Genomic DNA, 26,178 nt, shown 5'->3' with positions numbered 1-26,178 from the left:
GAGTGATGTCCTTGATGCCCATGTCAACTGGCATGTGAATTGAACCAAGTGTTAGAGACAAGTGCTGTGAGCATGTGTAGTGAATTAATTATTTTTTTAAATTGTCAAAAAATTCTGGCTTGAACCCCCCCTAACAATAATAATAATAACTCCTTCTTCAATTACAATAGGGTTTCAGCACTTCATGCTTGAACCCCAAATTATTGATACATTATGTAACAATGTCCGATGGTACACAGAGGCAGACGCAGTATATCGGTAAGGGATTTGTTCCCGTTTATTATCACAGTCATTAATTCTCTGGCTTTTCAGCCCGTCTCCAGTTTTGGCGAGTTTCCAGTCACTCTCCACTCTCTCCACTCTCCCGTGTCGCCGTTCCCAGCTCACCTCGCCTACTGAAATGGCAGAAGCACACACATCTTAAACATTCGCCGGCGAGACTTAATTCGCAGCAGGTGTGCAACAAAAGTCTCGCCGACACAACCCCGGCCACGGTCCTGTAGCTCCCTCTACAGGCCGAACGCTGCATGTCCCCCCACATACCCCCACCGCCCGACACAGGATGTAAACAGCTGTAAATGGCATATATTAGCTGTATGAGCACACTCCACCGAACAAGTTTCAATGTATGGCATCACTTGGGAATTTCTGGGTAAACTGCTCCTTTAAGAAAGTCTCAGGTGCAGAACCTGCCTCTTTTATACCATAAATAGAACAGAAATGTTCGAAATTACTATAAACATGGATGTTTCTTTGTAGCCTACTGCCTGTCTTGTGTGTTCCTTAACCCAATACACTGCAAATTTCTCTGATCTTGCCAAGATTTAAAAACTTATATCAAGTTATTCATCTTCTTTTTAGATTCATTATCTATTTACCAGTTCTGATTTCGTTCTATAATCTTAAAAAGTATCTCATATATTTCTTCCATGACTCAACTAGTCAGAAAATCTGAAATGTAGGCAATTTACTCTTAAAAGTAGATAAAATCTTCTAACAATGTCCGTTCGTACACAGAGGCAGACGCAGTATATCGGTAAGGGATGGTTCCCGTTTATTCATAAATGTTTTTGGTAATACTGTTCGTTTGGCTTTCCAGCCTCCGCACAAGTCACTTCTCCACTCTCTCTCTCCCGTGTCGCCGTTCCCAGCTCACCTACTGAAATGACAAAGGCACACACATCTTAAGCACTAGCCAACGAGGCTTCATTTGCAACAGGTGTGCAATGAAGCCTCGCCGACACAACCCTGGCCACGGTGTGGTGGAAGTCTAGGATTTACCACTCTGTATTTTAGCTCTTCGGAGGTAAGAATCAAGAAACAAGTCCTGAGTAGCCACAATATATGAGTCCGGTATTTATTGCTTGCAAACAAGAGACAAGAGCGTAACAGCAGCCCAGCGTAGAACCGGGGTTCGTTCAGCACAAGTCTAAAGAGACAATGATCAGGTTCGTCTTTTATACAGTTTAAACATAATACAGGCGCCGCCAAGGCTATCGGCTGATGGGCCTGTGCTTACGTGAGAAAGGGCGGGAGAGAATGAACAATGGGGAGACTTTCTTATTGATTAATCGCTGTTCAACATTTCACACCTATCGACAGAATGCGCCTGTCCCCCCACTATTGCTCTCTCCTACCACTCCCTCAGAGATCACCGCTGTTCATATGGTAAATCATACAGTGCTTCTCAGAACAATGGCTATAGAACTTTAGAGGAGTGGCAAGAGAAAATGTCATCACAGTAGTTACACAAGTTGTATCAGTCATATGAAAGTGTATAACCTGAAAATAGTTCTATGAATGTATTTTCCATAACAACGGTCCTGTAGCTCCCTCTACAGGCCGAACGCTGCATGTCCCCCCACAAATCTATTTACCATATTTTCCCCCTGCAACATCCAACTTGTTTCTAGATCCAGTGATACAGACTTGCTTGATATAAGAGTGACAGCATTTTCTTTTAAGAAAAATAAAACTTTTATTCAAAAGTAAGAACCACAACAAAGGGATTGATCCTCAACAGGTTCACATAAAGGAATCTGCATTGAAACAAAATGTGACTACAAAAGTAGGCTAACAGGGTACACTCACACTACATATTTTGTTGCCACTTGGCAAGTAATGAACTGATATTTTTTTTTTGGAAAGAAATTACTGGAGCAAGTACTATCTGTACTATTTCAATCAATGTATTAATAAATTTAACATACTCATTGTCCACATCTCTCCAAAGAAAAGGTAGTATTTTTAAAAGTATTAACATCTGCCCACATGATTGTTTCAATTTATTGTCATTAGTAGTCAAAGTGGTCACACTGATAGGGCAAGGCTTATCACATATATCAAGAGGTGAATAAGGAAAATTCTGAAGAGCCAAATTGAATGCATCTAATTCTATTTCTCCTGACAAAATACGTTTTTTTAACACAAGCTTAATTTCCATTGGTGCGACACCTTCAAAAATTATGTGCATTATATCCTGAGGAGTTTGTTTGATTATATCAAATGCAGGAAAATCAATAAGTCTGCTCCTTCTGTTTATTCCATAAGTGGTTTTGAGGTTGGCCTTCAAATTATCTTCAAATTATCTATTTCAAAACATTGTCTAATGTGCTTCGCAAGAGTTCTTTGGACAAACTCATTCTCATCAAAACTTGTTTGCATATCCTCAAAAGTACATTCGCAGTGCCTGCACTTGCGATACGCAAAACCAACCCCTTCTTTAAACCCAGCAAGCTCATGTTGGGCAAGTGTGTCTCCACACAAAGCTATCACAGCACCATATAAGTCCATATCACCATTTAATGTTTCAATTTTAATGCCATTATAGAGTAAATCCACGTCTTTCAGAATTCTTTGTAAAACAGCATCAACACCCCACTTCGACACATATTCAGCTTTTGCAATAGCCAGGAGTCAATATTACCTAAGTTATAATAAACCATTAACAATTTGTTTGGTCTAGCGTAAGAACCCAGGGGATTGCATATTTCGATCTCATCTGTATACAGAATTAATTGCAATGCGTTAGGCTTCACAGAATACAATGGATGATTTATGAAAATATCCCCATCAACAAAGTCATATAAGTATCCCTCTCGGCTTCTTGGTGGTACAGTATTCAACATGGTAAAGATTCTCGAATCAGAAAGAAGTTGCTTAAGGCTTTCAATTAGTGGCACATAGTAAAAACTTCTGTTTCGTATGGCCATAACTTTTGAACTGCCTTGTTTGAAAATTGACAACAAATTGTCTGAGAGACTATGACTTCTTCTGGACTGACTGGACTGAAAAGTTCTGAAATAGCTCTTTCCTGTCCATTTGCAGTAGTGGAGAAGGGATCAATGGAATTATCAAATGTAGCCAGTGCCGCATCTTGAAGCTGAGTAGATGTCCCGGTGTGTTCTTCAAATACTTCTCTCATTTTGTTCCTCAATGTTTCCAGGAGAGTGGCTTGATATTGCTGTACCCCTGTGATGATGCTGTTGACAGTCCTCTATGAAGTTTTAAATTTAAGTTGTTACAAGGGATTGCCATTATTTTTAGCATATCCAAGAAACTATTGTACAGTATATCTGACATCTGGAAATGCTTACCTGTGACAGGTGGCATTGTTCACGAACACTTATGGCAAAAGCTGCTGCAGATCTGGCAATGTCAGGCCTGGTGACAGATGTTGGAGCTGCAGCTTCTCCCTGATCAATCACACAAATCACACACTTAGGCTATGCTATTGGCCATTTGTAGTTCCAAATAGGATTTTAAATTTAAATCCCACTTAGCAAGTCAATTTTAAATCAACTATTCAAAGTGTAAACTGATAGCTTATATTATGCTGCTTAGTGCTTAGATCCAATAGAATTTGTCAATGAATTTCAAATTCATAACTCTAATTCTAACAACCTCTACACATCACATTCCCCCGCACATAGACAAGATAGCAGAACTAGGCTCAACTGCAAACTTACTGCATTGCATGATTGGGCCTCAGGCATCTCTGGTGGCCCCTGTGTTCCAAGTTCGAGAGGAAGGTCAGGTGATGATTCCATGGAGCTGTCCATGGAAGGAGTCATAGAATTGCCAAATATCGATACGCCGAAGTTTTCTAATAAAGGTGGTGCTGATGTGAGGGTCGTTCTCCATCGAAATGGTGGACATCCAGATGTTACATACAGAGGATGTGTTCGTTTCAGGTGACGATAAAATGAGTTAAAAACTCTGAACTCAATCAAAGCCACAGAAAACCCAAAATTCTGCATTACGACCATGTGTGACATTAATGTGGCTAAGAAGATTCTTTAAAGTAAAAGCAACAAAAATGATACAGATCATGCAGCGCCACACCGACATGTCTTCTGACGAGCTTGATCAGTGATTTTGGCGGTTCCAGAGTTTGAGTTTTCACTGCTGGCTACCCTGCTTCCTGTTTGGCCTTCCTCCTGATCTCCTGATTGGTTAACCATCAATGGATATTGTGTGAAAAACCTGTATATTACATATAAGACAACGTAGCATTCACAAACAATCCTCAAGATTCTCTGAAAAAAAAATAATAATAATAATATAATAAAAAATAAAAAAAATTGATCATTTCTTCTGCGCCTACTGTCCGTCACATCTGAATGACGTCGGTGATGTGAAATTTCGGCGCCTCAACGGGACTGACCACGCGGTACACAGGAACATTTATCGAAGAGTCAATTTCAACTGAATGTAATTTAAACGTAAGTATAATGCTGCTTTGTCGTGCAAAATAGTTTTAGGACTATGTTGTTTCACTGAGAATATTGTTTCCATCTACATTCATTTGGTAACGACTAGCTACAATTTAAAAAAAGCCTCAATGGCTAGCTAGCCATCCACATAGCTAATTTGAAAATCATGCTAGGTAACTAAACCCAGAGGAGCTTTTCTGAACTTGATCCGTTTGTTGGGACAGGGATATTCAGAGCTGGAGAACTACTACTGAGTGGCTGACGCAGCATGGATGACTTGGATGACACAACACTTTCTGTGTTACAAGGTAAAATGTATTTGTTTTAGATAAAGTATTAGTGGGTGCATGCTAATCCAACTGCGTGTAGGCTAGATAAGTTTAAACAAGTCCGTGAGTGCGGGCTCGGCTGACAACGTGGAGGAATGTGCAGGATGCAACCTTCAGAAAATATTGCTCAGAAGCTGATATGGGGAAAGGGTTAGATGTTTATTTATTTTTTTGCTAGAACGCAAAGTCTGTCAGTAAATTCTTTTGATCTCCTGTGCGTTACCGAATGGTACTATTGTTTGCTAGACGGGCCGGGTGGACTAGCTACTTTTGCTGCACGTCGTAGATAACGGATGCAACTAATCATCCCCAGTACTCCACAAAGTAGGCTAGCTACTTATCTCTACAAATAAGCTGTAGTATTAAATGTAAGTTAAGGTAAATCTTGAGGGGAACCAATTAAAGGAGAAGCATGATCTATCAATTAAATATTCATGAAATGTTGTCCATTGCATTATATTGTCCGTATGTTACAATCAACAGCTTTCTCTGCAATGGGGTTCAAAACTGAAATTGCAGAGAACTCTTCCATGCAGTAGAGTAGGGCTAGTCAAATTTGACATACTAAAGCATGTTTGCTTGCCTGTTCCTTCTAGGTAGGGGTCTGTACTGCATCTAGTAGGCCACGGTAGTGCCCTAAATGATTTATTAAAAAACCTATGCAATCTAGATGGGATATAAACTTGTAATGACACATGTCCCACCCTACCCTATGCCATAGAGAGCAGTTTTGTAATGTATTTTTATTGTATCAAATACAATGGTTTTCATGGAAAATAGACATGGTGCTCAAATAGAGTGGATCCCAAAATAATGTTAATGTTAAAGGGAGAGTTTGGTGTAAATTCATCCATAGCCCTGTTGGTCAAGGTCACCTTTTGCCGTCCACAGTAAAATTTGTTAATGACCGTCAGCCAGGTCAACCTAATGGATCATCAAGCATTAGTTTAATTTTCAATGTCTGTGAACTATTAGCCCAACAGGGCTATGGATCAATTCACTCTAAACCCTCCCATTAAAATCCATATTCAGTAGTTTTGTTGAGGGGGGGGGGCATTTAATTGGTACTATAGGCATTTATGGCATTTAATGAGTAATAGGCGTTTTTGACATTATGTGAAGTTGCTGTTAAAATGAGAGTGCATTGAAAGAAATTTAATCATGGTTTGCTGTGAAACTGATTATGTTTCCTCTTCCTGTAATTTTAAAGCTGCTGATGTTGATGAAGGGGTTTTTAAAAACCCTCTCTCGGGATGATCTTTTAGATCTTTTTCCTGGACCACAGAACTTTATGCGAAGAAAGAAGTTGTGGGATGGCATTCATCCAAAGGTAAATATCCACATACATGGCTAGAGAGAACCTGGCTGTTCAAGGTCTGTAGGAGAATTGGCAAAACTAATAGAGCAGGGGTTCTCAACCTTTTGCAAGCTGGGCCCCCCCAAACCTTCTTCATTGCAGTTGGGGCCCCCCCTCCTCCCGGCGCCACCCCCCCCCCTTCCCGGCGCCACCCCCACTACACCACCTTGCATAGATAGATAGATAGATAGATGGATAGATAGCCCTAGGCTAGGTTATTATTGTTAGGCCCACACTATTATTATTATTATTATTATTATCATCATCATCAGTAGCGGTAGGTAGGCCTATTATTGTCATTACTAGGCTATTGTTATAATTGGCAGTAGCACCAGACTTCTAATGTGAGCTTGCAGGCATTATTATTATTATTATGAGTAGTGGTAGGCCTATTATCATTACTAGGCTATTGCTATATAATTATATGAGGTTACATGCTTTATTGTTGTTGTTGTTATTATCATTATCATCATCAGTAGGCCTATTATCATTACTAGGCTATTGCTATAATTGGGAATTGGCACCAGACCTCTGATATGAATTTATGCTTTATTATTGTTATTATTACTAGGCCTAATAGTAGGCATATCATCTGCGTTTTTTACAGAAGCTTGCAGGTAGGCGATGTTAATGTGAGACCTGAGCCTGCTTTGCCTTGCAAAGATCCTCAATTCTTGGCGCAATGTCTGATAAACATAGCCTCAAATCATCCTCGATTTGTGCACGATTGCGGTATTTCGTTTTGAGTGCAGTAATTTTTGAGAATCCTGCCTCACACAAATATGTCGACGCGAAAGGGAGGAGAATCTTCAAGGCGACGTCACAGAGTTGAGCGTATTCCTGCATCAATGCTGCCCAGAATGACGAAAGAGGACAGGAGGTAAAGAGTTCCTTCAGCCTACTGTCACTCTTCAGCTCAATAAGCTGTTCCTGCATGTCAATTGACAGCTCGTTTGCTGTGCACACAAATGGATCTCGAACCCACGCAAAAGCGCGATAATCCTCTTTAAAGTACCTCGCAAATTGTTTTCTCATTGCTGACAGGTGCTCAGACGCTGATTGAAATAGAGAGGAGAAATCGGGTGACGTGCCTGCATCAGTGATAAAGTCTACAAGGCTGGGGAACATGTCGCAGTTCCCTCGACTGATGTGGCCATGCCAGAGGTCAAGTTTTTGTGTGAAGGCGTCCACTCTGTCTGCGAGGATCAGAATATGAGTTTCGCGGCCTTGCAAAGACAGGTTGAGGCCATTCAAGCAGTCAAATATATCGACCAAATAGGACAGAGACGCAAGCCACATAGTGTCATCCAGATGCTTCGCCAGATCTGATTTGATTTCTGTCAAAAACCACTTCACCTCCTCTCGCAGCTCATACAACCGCTGTAACACCCGCCCCCTGGAGAGCCAGCGAACTTCAGTGTGCAGAAGCAGCTGTTCGTGCCCTGACCCCATCTCCTGGCAGAGGACCCCAAACAAGCGAGAGTTTAGCGGCCGTGATTTGATGAGATTTATCATTTTCACGGATTGGTTCAGCACGGAGTCAAAGAGAACCGGCATTTTTTTAGCAGCTAGTGCTTCGCGATGGACCATGCAATGTGTCCATTTCACAAGTGGAGCTACTTGCTGAACGCGAGCAGCTAGGCCACGCTCACGGCCCGTCATTGCCCGCGCACCATCCGTGCATAGGCCAACGCATCGGTCCCAAGCCAAACCATTTTCATGGATAAATATATCGAGGACATTGAAGATGGCTTCTCCTGTAGTGTGCGACTGAAGAGGCCGGCAAAACAGGACATCCTCCTCAATCGCCTTGTCAGATACCTGACACAGGTGAGGAGCTGGGCCTGCCCAGCAATATCAGTGGATTTGTCCAGCTGCAGCATGTAGTAAGCACTCTTTTTTATGAACTCTATCAGTTGCTCTCTGATATCATTAGACATGTCTGAAATTCTCCTAGCAACTGTGTCATTGGACAGTGGTACTGTACCGAGTTTGGCTGCTGCACTATCTCCTATCATTATTCTGCACATGTCTTGCGCGGCCGGCAAAATGAGAGTCTCGGCAATTGTATGCGGTTTACCCAGTTTACCTATTCTTTTGGCCACTGCATACGATGCCTCGAAACACTGTTTAGACACAGTGCTGTGCACTGAAATGGTTGCCTGTTGCTGATGGAGGCCATCAAGCTTTCTTTTAAAATATTCAGCCGGTTTATCCTTAATGCCAGCATGCTTTGTTTCGAGGTGCCTTTTTAGTTTGCAGGGCTTCATGCTGTCGTTTGCCAGCACCTCGGCACACACGACACACTGAGGTCTCAGATCAGCCGTGACTGTAAACCCAAACTGCAGGTATGCTTCATCGTACCTTCGAAGCTTTTTTGCAGCTGGTGGTGCGTCGGTTGCCTTGTTGGTCCTCACTAGAAATCTCTCCATTTTTGTTTGGTTTTGAAATAATTTGGATGTGGATTAGTTGTGTTTTCAATAAAGTTTAGGCTATGATGTAACGATGTGTGCGTGTGTGTGGCTATGTTGAGAGACTAGTATCGGGGGCTAATCAGTCGGGACTTAGGCACGATCTTTAATACAACAGTACACAATAACGATTTTGCAGGCAATGCAGATTTTATTTTAAGACTTATTATTGTAGTCCTTTGTGAGTGGGTGAGTGTGTGTGTGTCTTAGTCACGTGGGTCGTATAGTTGTGTTGCAACACGGTGAAAAAGTTGCTAGTTAGTTAGCTAAGTGCACGCCTAGCAGTTAAAAAATTACTGGCTAGGGCTGAGATGGGGATAATCTTTAAAAAGACTGTTTGTGCGGTTAGTCTTTAAAAATACTGTTTGGGTTTTGAAGTATAGGCCTAAGTAAATCGATATCGAGATTGATAACAGAGAGACTAGCGAGAGCTGGCACAAGCGAACTTGGCAAGAGACTAGACTAGAGTGAATGGAGCTACGACGCGTGTGCGGACGCTTATATAGTAGCACTTACGTGACGTCGCGTCACAGGCTCAAAATACTACCCCCTGTATTGGTAGATTTGAAATGAAACTGTGTGGTTGATTTGTTTGTGTGTTATAATAGTCCAACCACTTGCATTTTGACATGGGGGGGTGGAATCTGTTGCATCTCCTTTGTAGGTCTACTAATAGCCAGTGAGTCCGTTATTTTTCGTGTTTTTTTTTGTTTTTTTTCCTCCCATCCTGTAGCCTACTCGCGCCCCCCCGAGAGAGTGTCCCACCGGTTGAGAACCACTGTAATAGAGGATCAACAGTTAATACTGGTAAAGTGTAACAACCTCTATCACCCACTTAAAGTTTTTGATTGATTACAGTGAAGAGGCATGGCTGATGTCTACCAATGACACTCCCTCAGAGCCAGCTGATGCACGTACAGCTGGATAAAATTCCTTATTAGGGTGTTCCTGTAATACATTTTTTCCAAATTTAGGCAAATTTAACCCGATCCCATTTTTAATCTGGTTATGGTCTTGTATACAGGGGAACTGAGAATCCCAATTAAGAAAAAAATCTTTGCATAGAAATGGACTATTTATTCGAAGGTGGTTACAGCCCAAAATGTGACATTTTTATCATTTTTGTGACTTAATTAAATTCTGTTGATGGAAACACTGGTATTACTTAGTTTCATCACCTGCAACTGATATATATATATAATGTTTTTCTGACACCACACTGTAACCCTTAATAGAAAATTTGATTTAATTGCAGGTACAGAGTGAGAATGCAGTGAGTGAAGCCGTCGATCAGCCATCCACAAATGCCATGTTGCCAAGCCCGTCACAGACCTCCACCCCCAAAAGCCTTCACCTGAAAACCGTAAAAATGCCAGACCCTCCTGAGTATGTGGTATACACAGATTCAGAACTTGACATGGTTCGGAGCCAGTACTTTGAACTGCTCCGCAGTGGGAAAGGATCACAGTGCAAGATGTCTAAAGACTTGTTTTGCAGACTGATAAGGAACACTGTAACCAGCATGGTGGCGATCCTCCGTGCCAGTAGTTCATGTCAAGAACAGATGTACCCTTCAAATAGTGAAATTCGGGCAGTGGCTGAGAAGATTGTTGATTATTACCCTATGCTGCGTGACTCATCAGACATGCCTTATGTAAGTGCCTTTTCTCTTTCAAATAATGTAGTGGGGTTTGGCTGTGGAAGGAGGAGTAATGACTCAAACATTTCTTTCCTACAGCTGACTGTGTACTCTAAAATGTATAAGCGTGTGCAAAACATCAAGTCCCCAAGAAAAAGGCAAGGACGAATGCCACAACGGGGGGTACCTAAGAGGTCTCTCTTTGAATCAAGTCTTGAAGATGACAGTGATGCTTCAACAGCTTCAACCAATTTGTCGGTTGCTTCAACTGTAATGCTGCCAGACAGCGATCATGGCAACGATGAGCTCAGTCCAGGTATGCCAATGGAGAAGTAAATGAGTGCTAAAATATTCCACCACAGTAAGATTTTGTTTGTAAAGACCTGTTATCATGAACCCATTTTTATTTTTTTGATAGCCTTTCTAGAGGCATGTATAATTGTTGTCCTTGTATTTGGCCTTTTCTTTGGTGTTGTATGTTAAGACCAGGACAGCCGCAAAACACAAGCAAGGCACTATCAGACATTACAGACCATGTACAGCAAACCTAAGTCTAAGCCAAATGGAAGTGATGTTGCTCAGATTTTGGACTTGGAGTTCGAGGCCAGACGGGCCTTTATTGACTCCGATGTAACAAAGGAAGAAGACAGGGCAGCCAAGATTATGGATGCATATCCATGTTTTAGAGATCCCCGGCATCTAAGTAATTTTGCACCCTTTAACATTTGAAGCAGACACTTTTGCCGTCTTGATGTCTATGTCCCTGTTAAAGGACAATTCCGGCGCAAAATGAACCTAGGGTGTGTTAGTACATCAATACGAGTTCGAACATGTTGGGGCCCTACTTATATTACCACCGAATTGTGGTGCTATTTTGAGTCTTGTTAATGGTATAGAAATAGCGATTTCTTTTGACTTTACCCAGTGTCCCCACAACTAGCATTAGGAGGTAATTAGCGGTATGCGCTGAAAGCAAGTTACATTCGGATGCCGTAAAAACAAATCCCTGCAATCGTTTGAACTCGTAATGATGTACTAACAAACCCTAGGTTCATTTTTCACCGGAATTGTCCTTTAGCTGTTCTCCATTGATCACAGTGCAGACACCAAATTAGTAAATCTGCTGTATGCCCAATTTTGTCTTGTAGGCAGTTGACGAGCTTGGGCGTATCCTTGGTGGCGCCAACAGGAGATACATTGATGATACCAAGAAAAGATGGGAGACCTTCTGTACCAATGTCCAATTCTATGGTCTGTGGAAGAAGGTCCTAAAACCCCCCATTCCTGTGGATATGCGTGGAGGTATGTTCTGTATTATAGTCTGCATAGTAATCTATCAAATCATGTGCAGAGTATGTGCATGGTGCATCTGACATATATGGACTGGAAACCCCACTGTCTCTTCCATGCTATTCTCTTCATGTGGTAACAGTTGAACCAAAGGGTCATGCCCGGTCTCTACAGATTCATCTGTTCCCATATAAAGTGAATGGAAAGAGGAGGCAAACGACATTTTGCCGTTCATGTATGCTGTTAACTGAAGTAACCTTCATGTGATGAATTTGCTATGTTGAATGTTAAAGTTCTATGAAGTGGAGTATTATTGTAAGGTTAAATGCATATTGAGTTTTCTCTTGTTCTGACATTGCTTCCACCCAGCGGATTTCACCATTGCCCTTCTGAAAGCATTACCATCCCTCTTGCCATCACCAACACCACCACCAAAACGTCTCGGAGGAGCCAGTGAAGCACAAATTCATGTCCTTGAGGTGAGAATTAGGTTGTGTAGTGTCCACATTGTTTTTACTCTTTTAAGCTCCACATCCTGACATTTTTCACATTTGGTCAATCTGTAGGAAAATGAGGATCCCAACAAGTACCTTGAGAAACGCCCACTGTCCTCCCCAGTCCTTCTATACGACGGCAGTACCTGCATTCTCGCAATTGGCAACTACCCTGTGAGTCCCCTGGAAGAGGTCTTCAATGGTATGCTTACATTGATGGCCTACTACTACACCCTTCACTTGACATATCCAAAGTTTGTTTCCACACTTTTGTTAGTAATTCAGACTGAGGTGCTTCATGATGCGATTCATGATCGGGATGCCACAGCGGCATACAAGAAGGCTATGAATGAATGGAAGTCGTTTGTTAAGTAGTTCAAGCCATGCTTAAATGTTTGCTGTAATATCCAAATACGGAAAAACATTGGTTGATAGTGGTTTCTAGTCATCATAAAAATGTTGCATCTGCGAAAATCTTTTTTCCCTTTGTAACATACAGTTTGAACAGGTTAAAAGAATTTCAGTTGGGCGGGGGGGGGTGATTGGGCGGGCACTAATTTGTGTGTCCAATCGGGTGTTAGAGCAAACAAGCACCATTTTAAGGATTGCCTTGGGCGATCTCCATAGGTATTTTACGTTTGTTTTGCAGTTTCTTTTTACGCAACATCCTGTTCTTGATTGCACATTGCTAGCATTTATAATGCTTATGCTGAATTTATTCACAGGAAAGTATTTTAAAAATATCTTGATATGCAATTTTATTTTGAAAAGTCCAGTACAATTCATCTAAATTATACCAATTCATCTAAATTATATCAAGTATTAGGCTAGGCTTCTGAATAGTCACACATTTGCATCATTAATCGGAACACTAAACAACTGTCTAGCTCAGTGAAAAGGCTGCAATTTTTTTACAGAGAGAGAGATTTTTCAATCAGCAGATGTATATTGAACAAGTAGTGTCCTTTTACTGGGTGTCTTTTTACCCAATTTACTTTCCCTGGGCAAACTCGGATGAGTAATTTGGAAACCCTTTGAAGCAGAAAGCAGTGAGTAAAATTGTAAATCAAGATATTTTTCAAATACCCTTGTCTTCAGTGAGTTATACTAAAGCACTGTACCATATACTGTATACCATTCTATGAACCAAAATGTTGCTGGCTTATTTGATATTTGTACATTTTTTTCATTTTTCATTTGTATATTTGGCATATTTGTTGGGTCCAGTTGAACTTCCCTGTGGAAGCTAAATGACTCGTTGAAAATCTTTTACACATTAACTGACTTTTATTTCAATGCAATGTACATTGGCCAGAAATTAAAGCAAGAATGTTAATTCTGTTACTGTTAATCCTGGTTTGTGGTGCCTTATTACACAGCACAACATTACATTTTAGTTAGTACACACTGGTTTTCCCCTATGATGTTACTTGTTTGGAAATTAATTTATTGGTCTGCTTTCTGGCACATGCTCTCTTCCTGGATAACTGCCTTTATTTTAAGATGAGGCAACTTGTTTCCAGGAACTACTATACTAATTGTTCTGACAATGTAAGACTGATTTCAAGTACTTCTATCTAGAATTTAACATCTGTGAACTTGTTATCAGGCCATAAACACTATCCAGAGACTGGTTATAAGTATGTTTATCTAGAATTTAGCATCCATATATGCATTTCCAGCCCAAGAACACTTACCAGAGACTGCTTAATTCTAGTCTAGAGGCAGCTTATTTTAAGATAACTTGTCAAGAAATTTTTTCTTGCTGCATGGACAGATAATTTCACTACTTTTAAGCCATTTTCTGCTAGATTTAAGTGTTTATATCTTACATTTTGGCCAAGCTTTTTTGCAGTGTAGGAACTGTTGCCATCTTACTAGATACACAATTTTTGAATTCGGTAAAGGCCAAATAGATGTGATAAAACATGTTGTGAATTATATTAACCCTCCTATTATGTTAGGGGTCAATTTGACCCGATTCAATGTTTACTGTCTCTAAAAACATGGTTAACATACTTTTTTCAGCTAGATTTTTTATGACTTTTCCTAACTTTATGGGGTAAACATGGTAAACATGAAATTAACCAAAAAAAATTAAAAACATGTCCTGTACACATTTTGTACGCATCGGTCGTGTTGGGGTCATTTTGACCCCTAGCACTATTGTTCTATAAAACCCTGATTTCTATCTCGTTTTTGTTGTGTTGGATGATACTGAGGGCACCTACACGTTCGTCTGTGTGTGTGTGTGTGTGTGTCTGTCCTTCCTTGTGTCTGTGTGTGTGTCCATCCGTGTGTGTGTGTGTGTGTGTCTGTGAGGAGAAAACATAGTTCCCACGAGATCTCTGATCATTCAAGAAGCAATGAGAGAGGGAGGACATATTTCCCGCGAGAACTCTGACAGGACTCATAACAACTATGACAGTTCTCATAACAACTATGATAATTCTCACAGCATGGGGGGTGGGGCAAACATATAACCGCGGGAATAATTCTCGCAGTATGTGGGGTGGGGCAAACATAGTTCCCACAACAACACTGATAATTCTCGCAGTATATGGGATGGGGCAAACATAGTTCCTGCGAGAACTTTGATAATTCATGCAACATGGGGGCGGGGACAACCTTATAATAAGGGCTGCACACACAGCCCTCTAAACCATTTCTCTTTGCATTTGTGCCTCAACTAAACATTTAGAAAATGACCACCAGACAGAGGAAAAGATTTGCTGGCACTGAGGTTCTGTCACAGATCTTTCAGGATGGAAGTGATATATATGAGGATGTGTCTGAGACAGAGGATAATGTTGAGGAGGACTCTGATTATGCGGCATCCTCCTCTGACGAGAGTGAAGCCAGTGAGATAGGACATTCTGACCCTCCTGTGGTTTCTCAAACACAAATAAACCCCCTTGTCATATCTCAACCACCAAGAAACATGACATCCAAAAATGGAAAGCTGCTATGGTCTGGATCCACAGTTACAAGACAGGATAGACTGACTGCAGCTAATGTCATCAAAATGGTTCCAGGCCCCACCAGATATGCTAGCAGTCATATACAAGACATACAATCTGCATTTGAACTCTTTAATGAGCACTTAACACATCAACATAAAGCCCTGCAAACACCAAAACATAATTTGTTTTTCATTTTAGGTCAATGAATGAGATAGTACAGTGATTTGCATATTTCGCAATAGTCATATACAATCAATACTTGATGTATAAGGGGAGGTTGGGGGCAGTCATGTATCATTTACTGGCCTATAAAGATGGTCAGTAGAAAGGCCTAAAGTAGCTGAGAGAGAAACTTGGTTAAGACTTTCAGTTAAAATCATTTTCTGCATGTTTACATTGCTCGGGTCAAATTGACCCGAAACATCAAAGTTGTAAGTTTATTTGAACATAATAGGAGGGTTAAAATACTACTACTATTTATTTTCTGAACAGAGTGAATTGGGTTGCGAAGTGAGCAGGTAACATACAAAGTTTATCTTACATCTCTCTCTATCATAACGACTCCTCGTCAGTCTGGAAAGGCCTTCGGGAGATCATAGACTTCAAAACCGAATCCCCCCACTCTATGGATGATCTCATTACTTGCAAATGACCTGAATGACTTCTACTGTAGATTCAACAGACAATGGAACAGACCTGACTCTGACCCACACAACCACAGCTATCACACCTCTTCCCAGCCTGGACAGAGACACTACCCCCCCTCCCCCCCATCACACCTCTCTCCATCCAGGAGAGAGACATCAACAAACATTTAAAGTTTCCCCCTCCACACTGAAGCACTGTGCACACCAGCTGTCTCCAGTGTTTACGGACATCTTGAACACCTCACAGGTTGAATGCATGGTACCTGCCTGCTTCAAAACATCCACCATCATTCCAGTTCCCAAAAAGCAGAGGATCACAGGCCTTAATGACTACAGACCAGTCGCCCTGACCTCTGTGGTAATGAAGACCTTTGAGCGCCTCGTGCTGACCCACCTGTGGGGGGACATGCAGCGTTCGGCCTGTAGACGGAGCTACAGGACCGTGGCCAGGGTTATGTCGGCGAGGCTTCGTTGCACACCTGTTGCAAATAAGCCTCGTTGACTAGTGCTTAAGTAGTGTGTCCCTCTGCTTTTTCAGAAGAAGGGCTGGAAAGCGGGGACTGGAAAGTCCCAATGAACATTGGAAACAAACATTGAAAACAAACATTCTGAATAAACGGGAGATTTCCCTATTCCCCAGTTCCGGGCCCTGACGATGGAGGAGGGGAGCCGGCCCTTTGCCTACGCCCAGCGGCTGCGGGACAGCGCGTGGCGGTGGCTGGACCCGAGAAACAGCTCGGCGGAGGAGGTCGGGGACCGGGTGGTGCTAGAACAATTCCTCACGGGTCTCCCGGCCCGAACCGCCGCCTGGGTCCAGTACCACCGACCCCAGGATCTCGCGGCCGCCGTAGGGTTGGCAGAGGACCATCTCTCCCTCCCACCGCGGGAGTTACGTCGACCAACCCCGGCCCCGCACCAGGGGGCGGCGGGCCGGCGCACGGGAGGAGCTGAAGGACCGGAAGGGGAAAGGCCGGCGCCCGCCCCGAGGACTAGATGGCAGGGGCGCGCACATCCGGAGCCAGCCCTGGCCCCACAGGCAGCACCCCGAGCGACAGGGGGGGTGTGTTGGCGATGCGGACGGCCGGGCCATGTGCAGGCCGAGTGCCCGGTGATGGAGGTGGGGCAGGTCGTCCGCATCGGCGACATACCGGGCCCTCCCCCCGGACCAGGAGCGGTGTATCGTGTTCCGGTAAGGATACAGCATGATACGCACCAGGCGTTCTTGGATTCGGGCTGCATGCAGTCCATGATTCAGGAGCGCCTGGTTCGACCGGGGGCATTGTTGAAGGCGTCGAGGGTGTTGGTGAAGTGTGTGCATGGGGACATCCACGAATACCCTGTGGTCGCTATCGAAATTCATTATGAGGGAAAAAAACATAGTGTACAGGCGGCGGTTAGCCCACGCCTCACGCACCCCCTGATTCTAGGTGTAGATTGGGAGGGGTTTCCTCAAGCGGTAAAGAGGGCTACCGGGGTGCGTGCACGACAGAGAGGGAGGTGTGAGGCGTGTAATGTGCTGAGGCGGCGCCTCGCGACATTGCCGAGGAGCCGGAGCCGGCGGGGGGGTCTCAACCCGAGATTTCCCCGCCGAACTATCCGCTGCTAGGCGACTTCCCCCTCGAGCAGTCTCGTGACGAGACCCTACGATCGGCCTATGACCAAGTGATAGCAATTGATGGTACTTTGGTACGGCCAGACACAGTGCGCGCCCACCCCTATTTTGCGATTATCAGCGACAGGTTATATAGAGTAAGTCGTGACTCACATAGTCAGGAGGAAGTAACCCAGTTGTTGGTTCCCCGCAGCCGCCGGGAAATGGTCTTCCAGGCGGCTCATTTCAACCCCATGGCGGGCCATTTAGGGTATGATAAGACATTGAACCGTATAATGGCTCGATTTTATTGGCCGGGAATTCGGGCAGAGGTGCGTAGGTGGTGCGCTTCTTGTCGCGAATGTCAGTTGGTAAATCCCCCGGCCATTCCACGGGCCCCCTTGCGGCTCTTACCATTGGTCGAGAACCCATTCGACCGCATTGCGATTGATATTATCGGGCCATTTGATCGGTGTACACAGGGCTATCGATTTGTGTTGGTCTTGATAGATTACGCAACCCGATACCCCGAGGCAATACCGCTGCGCAATATCTCTGCCAGGAGTGTAGCGCAGGCATTGTTTCAAGTAATCTCCCGTGTGGGAATCCCGAAAGAGATTCTCACCGATCAGGGCACTAATTTTATGTCACGCACCCTCAAGGAACTGTATGGCTTGTTGAACATCAAGGCGATTCGAACCAGTGTCTACCACCCGGCCACTGATGGCCTTTGTGAGAGGTTCAATCGGACCTTGAAGTCAATGATCCGGAAGTTTGTACACGAGGATAGTCGGAATTGGCATAAATGGCTAGATCCCCTGTTGTTTGCGGTACGGGAAGTCCCCCAAGCTTCCACCGGGTTTTCCCCGTTTGAATTACTCTACGGGCGTAAGCCCCGGGGTGTCCTAGACCTTCTTAAAGAAAATTGGGAGGAAGGGTCTAGCGACAGTAAAAGTGAGATTCAATACGTCCTGGACTTGCGCACAAAGCTCCACGCCCTAGGGGTCATCTCACGCGAGCATTTGCTTCAAGCCCAGAAGCGTCAAAAGCGCCTATACGACAGGGGAACTACCCTACGAGAATTTGCACTGTTACCCACCTCCAGCATGAAATTACTCGCGAAGTGGCAAGGGCCGTTTGTGGTCACACGTCGCATGGGGGACGTGGATTATGAGGTAGTACGCTCGGACCGGGGGGATAGCTTGCAGGTGTATCACGTCAATCTCCTAAAAAAATGGAACGACGTGGTCACTGTTCGGTCCGGAAGTCCCAAAATCGAAAGTTAGCACTCCGGTCGGTATTGATAACCATCTCTCTGCTAGCCAGGCCACGGACGTTGCAGATTTGCAAGCTAAGTTCGCCGACGTGTTCTCTCCCCTGCCCGGTCGGACTACGCTCATCGACCACCATATAGAAACGCAGCCGGGTTTAACGGTGCGCACGCGTCCCTATAGGTTGCCGGTGCACAAACGAGACATTGTGTGCAGGGAGTTGGAAGCCATGCTGGAGCTGGGTGTGGTCGAGGAGTCCCGCAGTGATTGGTGTAGCCCCATCGTGCTTGTCAACAAGCCGGATGGGGCTATACGGTTCTGTGTGGATTATAGACGGGTTAATGCGGTCTCCAAGTTCGATGCTTATCCAATGCCCCGGGTTGACGAGCTCTTGGACCGGCTTGGTACGGCCAAGTATTTCACGACATTGGATTGCACGAAGGGATACTGGCAGATTCCACTCTCGCCGGTATCCCGGGAGAAAACTGCATTCTCCACTCCGCTCGGGCTATTCCAGTTCACAGTGCTCCCTTTCGGGTTGTTTGGAGCCCCAGCCACTTTTCAGCGCCTCATGGACCGTATTCTGCGGCCGCACTCTGCCTATGCTGCGGCCTACCTGGATGACATTGTCATTCACAGTGACACCTGGGCGCAGCATGTGCAGAGTGTGGCTGCTGTTCTGCGGTCCCTGAGACAGGCGGGGCTGACGGCCAACCCAAAAAAGTGCGTGATCGGGCGGAGGGAGATCCGGTATCTGGGGTACCACTTGGGTCGGGGGGAGGTGCGGCCGCAGATTGAAAAGGCCATCTCTCCGCGGCCCAAGACGAAGAAGGAGGTGAGGGCCTTCCTGGGGCTGGCTGGCTGGCTATTACCGGCAGTTCGTGCCGGGGTTTTCAGAGCTGGCCAGTCCCTTGACGGACCTCACCCGGAAGGGTGCCCCGGATCCGGTCCAATGGTCGGGCCAGTGCCAGGGGTCATTCGAGGCCCTTAAGGGAGCTTTTTGTGGAGAAACGGTCCTGTATGCGCCTGATTTTAACCTCCCTTTCTCCCTACAGACGGACGCGTCGGATAGAGGGCTGGGAGCAGTGCTGACCCAGCGCGTGGAGGGGGCTGACCAGCCGGTGCTGTACCTGAGCCGCAAGCTTTCGGAGAGGGAGGGCCGGTACAGCACGGTGGAGAAGGAGTGCCTGGCCATCAAGTGGGCGGTCGGCGCCCTCCGTTACTACCTGCTGGGTCGCGCTTTCACCCTCTACTCCGACCATGCTCCCCTCCAGTGGCTCCACCGCATGAAGGATGTGAACGCGAGGATCACCCGGTGGTATCTCGCGTTGCAGCCCTTCAACTTTTCGGTCGTGCACAGACCGGGGGCGCAGATGGTCGTGGCAGACTTCCTCTCCCGTGCAGGGGGGGGGGAGTATGTTGTCGGCCGTCGTGTCCTTGGCCTGTGTCGGGCGGTGGGGGTATGTGGGGGGACATGCAGCATTTGGCCTGTAGAGGGAGCTACAGGACCGTGGCCAGGGTTATGTCGGCGAGGCTTCGTTGCACACCTGTTGCAAATAAGCCTCGTTGACTAGTGCTTAAGTAGTGTGTGCCTCTGCTTTTTCAGAAGAAGGGACCTACACCAGGATCCTGTTTGTGGACTTCAGCTCCACATTCAACACCATCTCCCCAGCTTTTCTCCAGGACAAGCTATCCCAGCTGAGCGTGCCTGAGCCCACCTGCAGGTGGATCACTAACTTCCTGACAGACAGGAAGCAGCACGTGTGGCTGGACAAGCTTGTCTCGGAGCCCCGGACCATCAGCACTGGAGCCTCACAAGGCTGTGTGCGCTCTTCTCTACTCTTCTCCCTCTACACCAACAGCTGCACCTCTAGCCACCCTTCTGTCAAACTCCTGAAGTTCGCGGACGACACCTTATTGGAAGTTGACAGCCTGGCTTCCTGGTGCAGCCAGAACAACTTGGAGCTGAACACTCTAAAAACTGTAGAGGTGGTAGTAGACTTCAGGAGAAGCCCAGCCCCAACCGCCCCCCTCATCATGTGTGACTCCCCAGTTAACACTGTGGAGTCATTCATATTCCTGGGGACAATAATTTCACAGGACCTCAGGTGGGCGGAGAACATCACTGTCACCATCAAGAAGGCCCAGCAGAGGATGTTCTTCCTGCGGCAGCTGAAGAAATTCAACATGCCGCAAAAAGTGATGGTCGAGTTCTACACGGCCATCATTGAGTCCATCCTCAGCTCATTGATCACCGTCTGGTTCGCTGCCTCCACTGCCAAGGACAAAGGCAGACTGCAACGGACCATTTGGTCAGCCGAGAAGGTCATCAGCTGCAACCTGCTGTCTCTCCTGGAACTGTTCCACTCCAGGACCAGTAAGAGAGCAGGAAAGATCATCGCTGAACCTCTTCCATAGATTTCCATCCGGCCTATCAAGACCAAAACCTCACTGCACCTGAACAGTTTCTTCCCCATGGCAGTGGGGCTCACAAAGCCGACATAATTTATTGTTTTATTGTTCTATTTTGTATTATTATTTTTGGCTATTTTGTTAAAATGTTGTTTTTTATGTCCCATGCACCAACCTCACCAAGTCAATTTCCTGTATGTGCAAATATACTTGGCCAAATAAAAGAATTCTGATTCTGATTCTCCTCTCATCCCTCTCTCTCCCTTTTTCCTCTTTTCCTTCCCTCCCCTCTCCCACTCTCCTCCTTTCACAAACACATCCCCTCAAGCTTAACATCCTCAAATTAACATCTGCTGAAATAATGGAGGATCATGTTGTGTGCCCTGTGTAAGTAATGGGACAGTGAAGTATTTGTTCTTCTTTTGGCTCTACACTCCAAAAGTTTGGATTTTAAATCAAACAAGTACTATACGAACAAGAGAGAGATTCTCAGCTTTTATTTGATGGTATTTCTGTACATATTGGTTTCACCATTCAGAAATTACAACACTTTTTATGCATAGTCCCCCTATTTCAGGGTACCCAAAAGTAATGGGACAGATTAATCCATGTCCAAATTCAGCACTCATGTTTAGTATTTGGTTGACAATCCTTTGCATGCAATAACTGCCTGAAGTCTGCGACCCATTGACCCCACCAGACGCTGGGTATCTTCTCTGGTGATGCTCTGCCAGGCCTGGACTGCAGCCTTCTTCAGTGGTTGTGTCTTTTTGCCTAAAATCTTATCAACAGGAAATGAAATGCATGTTCAATTGCATTTAAATCTGAAGATTGACTTGGTCAGTCAAGACCTTTCCACTTTTTGGCCCTGAAAAACTCCCTAGTTGCTAAGGCAGTATGTTTTGTCTTACTGTATGATGAAGCACCATCCATTTACATCTACATTTGTAAATGTCCATCCAATGAATTTGGAGGCATTTGCTTGCACTGAACAGACAAGATGTTTCTGTACACTTCAGAATACATTCTGCTGCAGCTGTCAGCAGTTACAATCATCAGTTAAGACAAGTTAGCAAGATCTAGTGGCAGCTATACATGCCCAGGCCTAACACCCCCTGCACCATGTTTCACAGATGAGGTGGAATACTGTAAATCTTGGGCAGATCCTTTTTTCTCCAAACTTTCCTCTTCCAATCACTCTGGTACATGATAATATTAATCTCATCTGTCCACAATACCTTTTTCCAAACCTCTGCAGGCTTTTTAGGTACTTTGTAGAAAACTGTTGACCATCCTTTTTGAGGATAACTAGTGGTTTGCACCTTGCAATGAAGCGTCTGTAGTTTGGCTGACACATTCACGCCTACCTCCTGGAGAGTGTTCCTGATCTGTGGAATAGTTGTTTTGGGTTTTTTCTTAATTATGGTGAGCATTTTACGGTCATCCACTGTGGAAGTCTTCCTTGGCCTACCAGCCGTTTGTGATTGCTGATCATCAGTGGGGGGGTTTTTCTCTTCTTTTTAATGGTGTTCCAAACTGTTGATTTTGCCAAGCCTCAGGTTTTGGCTATGTTTCTAATTGATTTGTCAGATTTTTCAGCCTAATATTGGCTTCCTAAAGAAAAATGCAGTCAGACATCAAGAGCAAACTCCAAAGGCGAAGCCGAGACAGCTCTCTTATGCCTGCACAAATGATGTGACGGGAAACACACCTGACTTACCAGAAACACCTGTCAAGCAATTGTCCCATTACTTTTGGGTAGCAGATAGTAGGACTATGCATAAAAAGTGTTGTAATTTTTGAATGGTGAAACCATGTACACAAATATCATTTTTAAAAAAGCAGCTGAGAATCTCTACTTTAACCTCATAGTCATGTGATTGTGTTACGGTTCCCCCTCCTAACCATCCCTCTGGCGCGATCATCGCTGGAGCGTGCAGCTCCCAGTCGACAGCGCACCTGTTCCCTGTCTCCCCTCAGCACACCTGCAAACCATCTGCAATCACCGCCCTATAAGAACCCTGCCTGAACTCCACTCCAGTGCCAGAACGTACTGTGTCCATGGTAACCTTCCCAGTAACCCGCATTACGCTTCGAGCCTTTTGATATCCTCTTGTGTTCCTTGTGTTTGTTTGTGTTTCACCATGTTCCCTTGTGCCCATCCAGATACCTCGTCCCCCCTTCCACGGACCTAGCCCCCTTACCAACTACTGGACCTCCCTGCCTCCCGACCATCTGCCTGTCTGCCTGCCTGTCCGACTACCCGTCTGCCTGCCCGACCTCCTGCCTGTTTGACTGCCTGCTCCCCTGCCGACCCCTGGACCGAACTTCGACTACTCTCTTTGGATTATCCACTTGTCCCCGTTCATTATTAAATACACCTTTGGGCTTTATCTACCCTCTCTGTGTGACGTCGTTTGGTTCCTCAGACCTTCTGTGTAACAGATTTGTTTGATTTCAAATCCAAACTTTTGGAGTGTAGAGCCAAAAGAAGAAATGCTCTACTCTCCCATTACTTACACAGGACACTGTATGTCTGGCAAAATAGTCTTATCTTTAGGTCTGCGTATTGCATATGTCAAGTGAGAGTGTGTACGTGTGTTGGTGAGGATGTGTATACATACAGTATGTATATTTAAGGAGTCTGTGTTTGAGAACTACTATGTGATCTACTCGTCAACCCTTGTACCGGCAGCATGAGTCTGGCCGGGCCTGGTACATGGGCCTCAACAAAGACGGTGTTGTGATGAAGGGCAACCGTGTGAAGAAAACCAAGCCCTGCTCACACTTTGTGCCCAGACCCATCGAAGGTGAGGCCATATTGCTACACTCAGACAAAGATGCTGATGGACTTCAGTACTGGGGGGTCTGAAACACTACGCTAATGCTGAATCTCACTAATGCTGTTTTCATCTCCCCCCTCTGTCTCTCTCCACTCCCCTTCCTGCAGTTTGCATGTACAAAGAGCCATCACTGCATGAAATTGAGGAGAAGCAATGCTCACGGAAAGACTCAGGGACTCCTACTATGAACGGAGGCAAAGTGGTGGGCCAGGACTCGACAGAGCAGGACAGAGTTTCTTTCACCTTGTTCAATGACAACGACAATGACAACAACAAAAATGAAACAAAACAAAAGAGAAAAAAGAAGATCTTGCCTGTGAAATATTTTAGAAAAAAATGGGAAAATATTTGAAATCAGGACATTTTATGCAAAAGCCTGCTGAGTGGCACCAGGACGTTCATTCTCCTTATTACAATGTAAATGTTTCAAAGTCAAGCCCTGAAAAAAGCTTAAATCCATTTATGAATGCAACAGCACTTTCACTTGTTTCTTTTTTCTTTTCTTTTTTTTTACCATTGTTTTCTTTTGGAGAGCTAAGGCAGGGGTCATGGAGGTTCAAAGGTTTCTGCAGACACTGCCGTCAGAGAGGGATGTGTATCAAATCCTGCTCTCTGATCTGTTATGAAGCTCTTCTGGGGTGGGGGTTGTTGAGACACCTGAGAACCTTGTTGTTTCGTAGTTCGGAAAGCCTGGGCAAGTCCTTGCTTGTCCTAGCTACAAAGGGAGCAAAGTTGCTTGGAGCAAAAAAAAAAGAAAAGAAACACCACAGTTTTTCTTCCATTTTCTTCAATGTTGCAAGCAAGCATAGGCAAATCTCTCCTAAGTAGTCCTACCTGGTCGGAAAAGATAACGCAGATAACATGAAGGAACCATTCTATGGGCATGTTGGAGAGGGTTCCTGGAATGTAACATCCAATTGTATTGTGAGCACATTCTCCCATCACTCCATCCAGTTCAATCCAAGCCAGATTGGTTACTCTAAAATGATCCAGACTTCCAAAGGAGGCAAGCTATACATATTCAGCATTATCCAAAGTTAGAAGGCTTGTCAAGATCAGGTACAAGCTTCCTCGATGTCAGAAACGCGAATCCTGATTCAATACCTGCCGCTAATTCAAGCCTGATGGACTTCAGTACTAGGGGGTTTGAAACACTAAGCTAATGCTGAATCCCCCCCTCCCTAAACTCCAAGAAGGAGAAAAATTATCCAATCATAAGACACCATACTGCCTCTGATAAGTCTTCCATTGGGAAAATGACACCAGGCACTCGTCAAGGGTCAAGATTGAGGTCTTTCATATGAGGTCAGGTTCATATACAGTTGTGGTCAGAAGTTTACATACTTGTAACTTGTAAAGAACATGTATGCCATGGCAGTCTTGAGTTTCCAATCATTTCTACAACTCTTATTTTTCTGTGATGGATTGATTGGAGCACATACTTCTTTGTCACAAAAAACATTCATGAAGTTTGGTTCTTTTATGAATTTATTATGGTCTTCTGAAAATGTGACAAAATCTGCTGGGTCAAAAATATACATACAGCACCTTGAATTATCAATTTTGGTGATGTAGAAAGTTGTGTCAATCAAATTTGCTTTGTGGCATGGCCTCTTAACTTCTTTAGATTAGATTCAACTTTATTGTCATTGTGCAGAGTACAAGTACAGAGACAACGAAATGCAGTTAGCGTCTAACCAGAAGTACAAAATTGCAGAAAGTGCAATGAACAGTATATGGGCGATTCTTAGACTACGGGCACTTTCATGTCCTTTGATAATATTTTATAAAAAAAAAAATAATAAATGGGAATATTCACACTTTCATAGTTATCTTTACAATGAAAGTACTTTAGGAACTTTTTACCGGTAGTCTATGATGATTTTTTCACCTTTTTCAACATCGTTATAGATGCAAATATTGCTGTTTTGTGCCTGTCCCACACCCAGACTTCTGATCTTCAATAATGAAAATGAAGTGTAAAAAAAATGATTTATCTATTTTTTTTAAATGTGACTGAATAAAGTATCAGTAAAATAATCAAAACATAATTGGGGTATTTAAGGTCAAACAACTATTTATGTGATTTTATATACAAAATGTAGTTGTCCCACAGTATTGCCATCATTTCCACCACAACACTGTAATGTCCCTTT

At 44.3% G+C, this 26,178-nt stretch overlaps 1 pseudogene across 1 annotated transcript in view; it reads left to right on the top strand.

Annotated features, from left to right (window-relative positions):
* Positions 1-26,178, top strand: part of LOC310824053 (fibroblast growth factor 12-like) — a 138,644-nt pseudogene that overhangs the window by 103,678 nt on the left and 8,788 nt on the right. Inside the window, exons 3-4 of the transcript in view lie at positions 23,806-23,989; positions 24,130-24,254. The product of the transcript in view is annotated as a fibroblast growth factor 12-like (transcript). The remainder of the gene's footprint in view (positions 1-23,805; positions 23,990-24,129; positions 24,255-26,178) is intronic.

This window comes from Argentina silus (assembly GCF_951799395.1).
Source record: "Argentina silus genome assembly, chromosome: Y".
In the NCBI taxonomy this organism is placed as follows: domain Eukaryota; kingdom Metazoa; phylum Chordata; class Actinopteri; order Argentiniformes; family Argentinidae; genus Argentina; species Argentina silus.
This window is presented reverse-complemented; position numbering and strand designations above follow the sequence as displayed.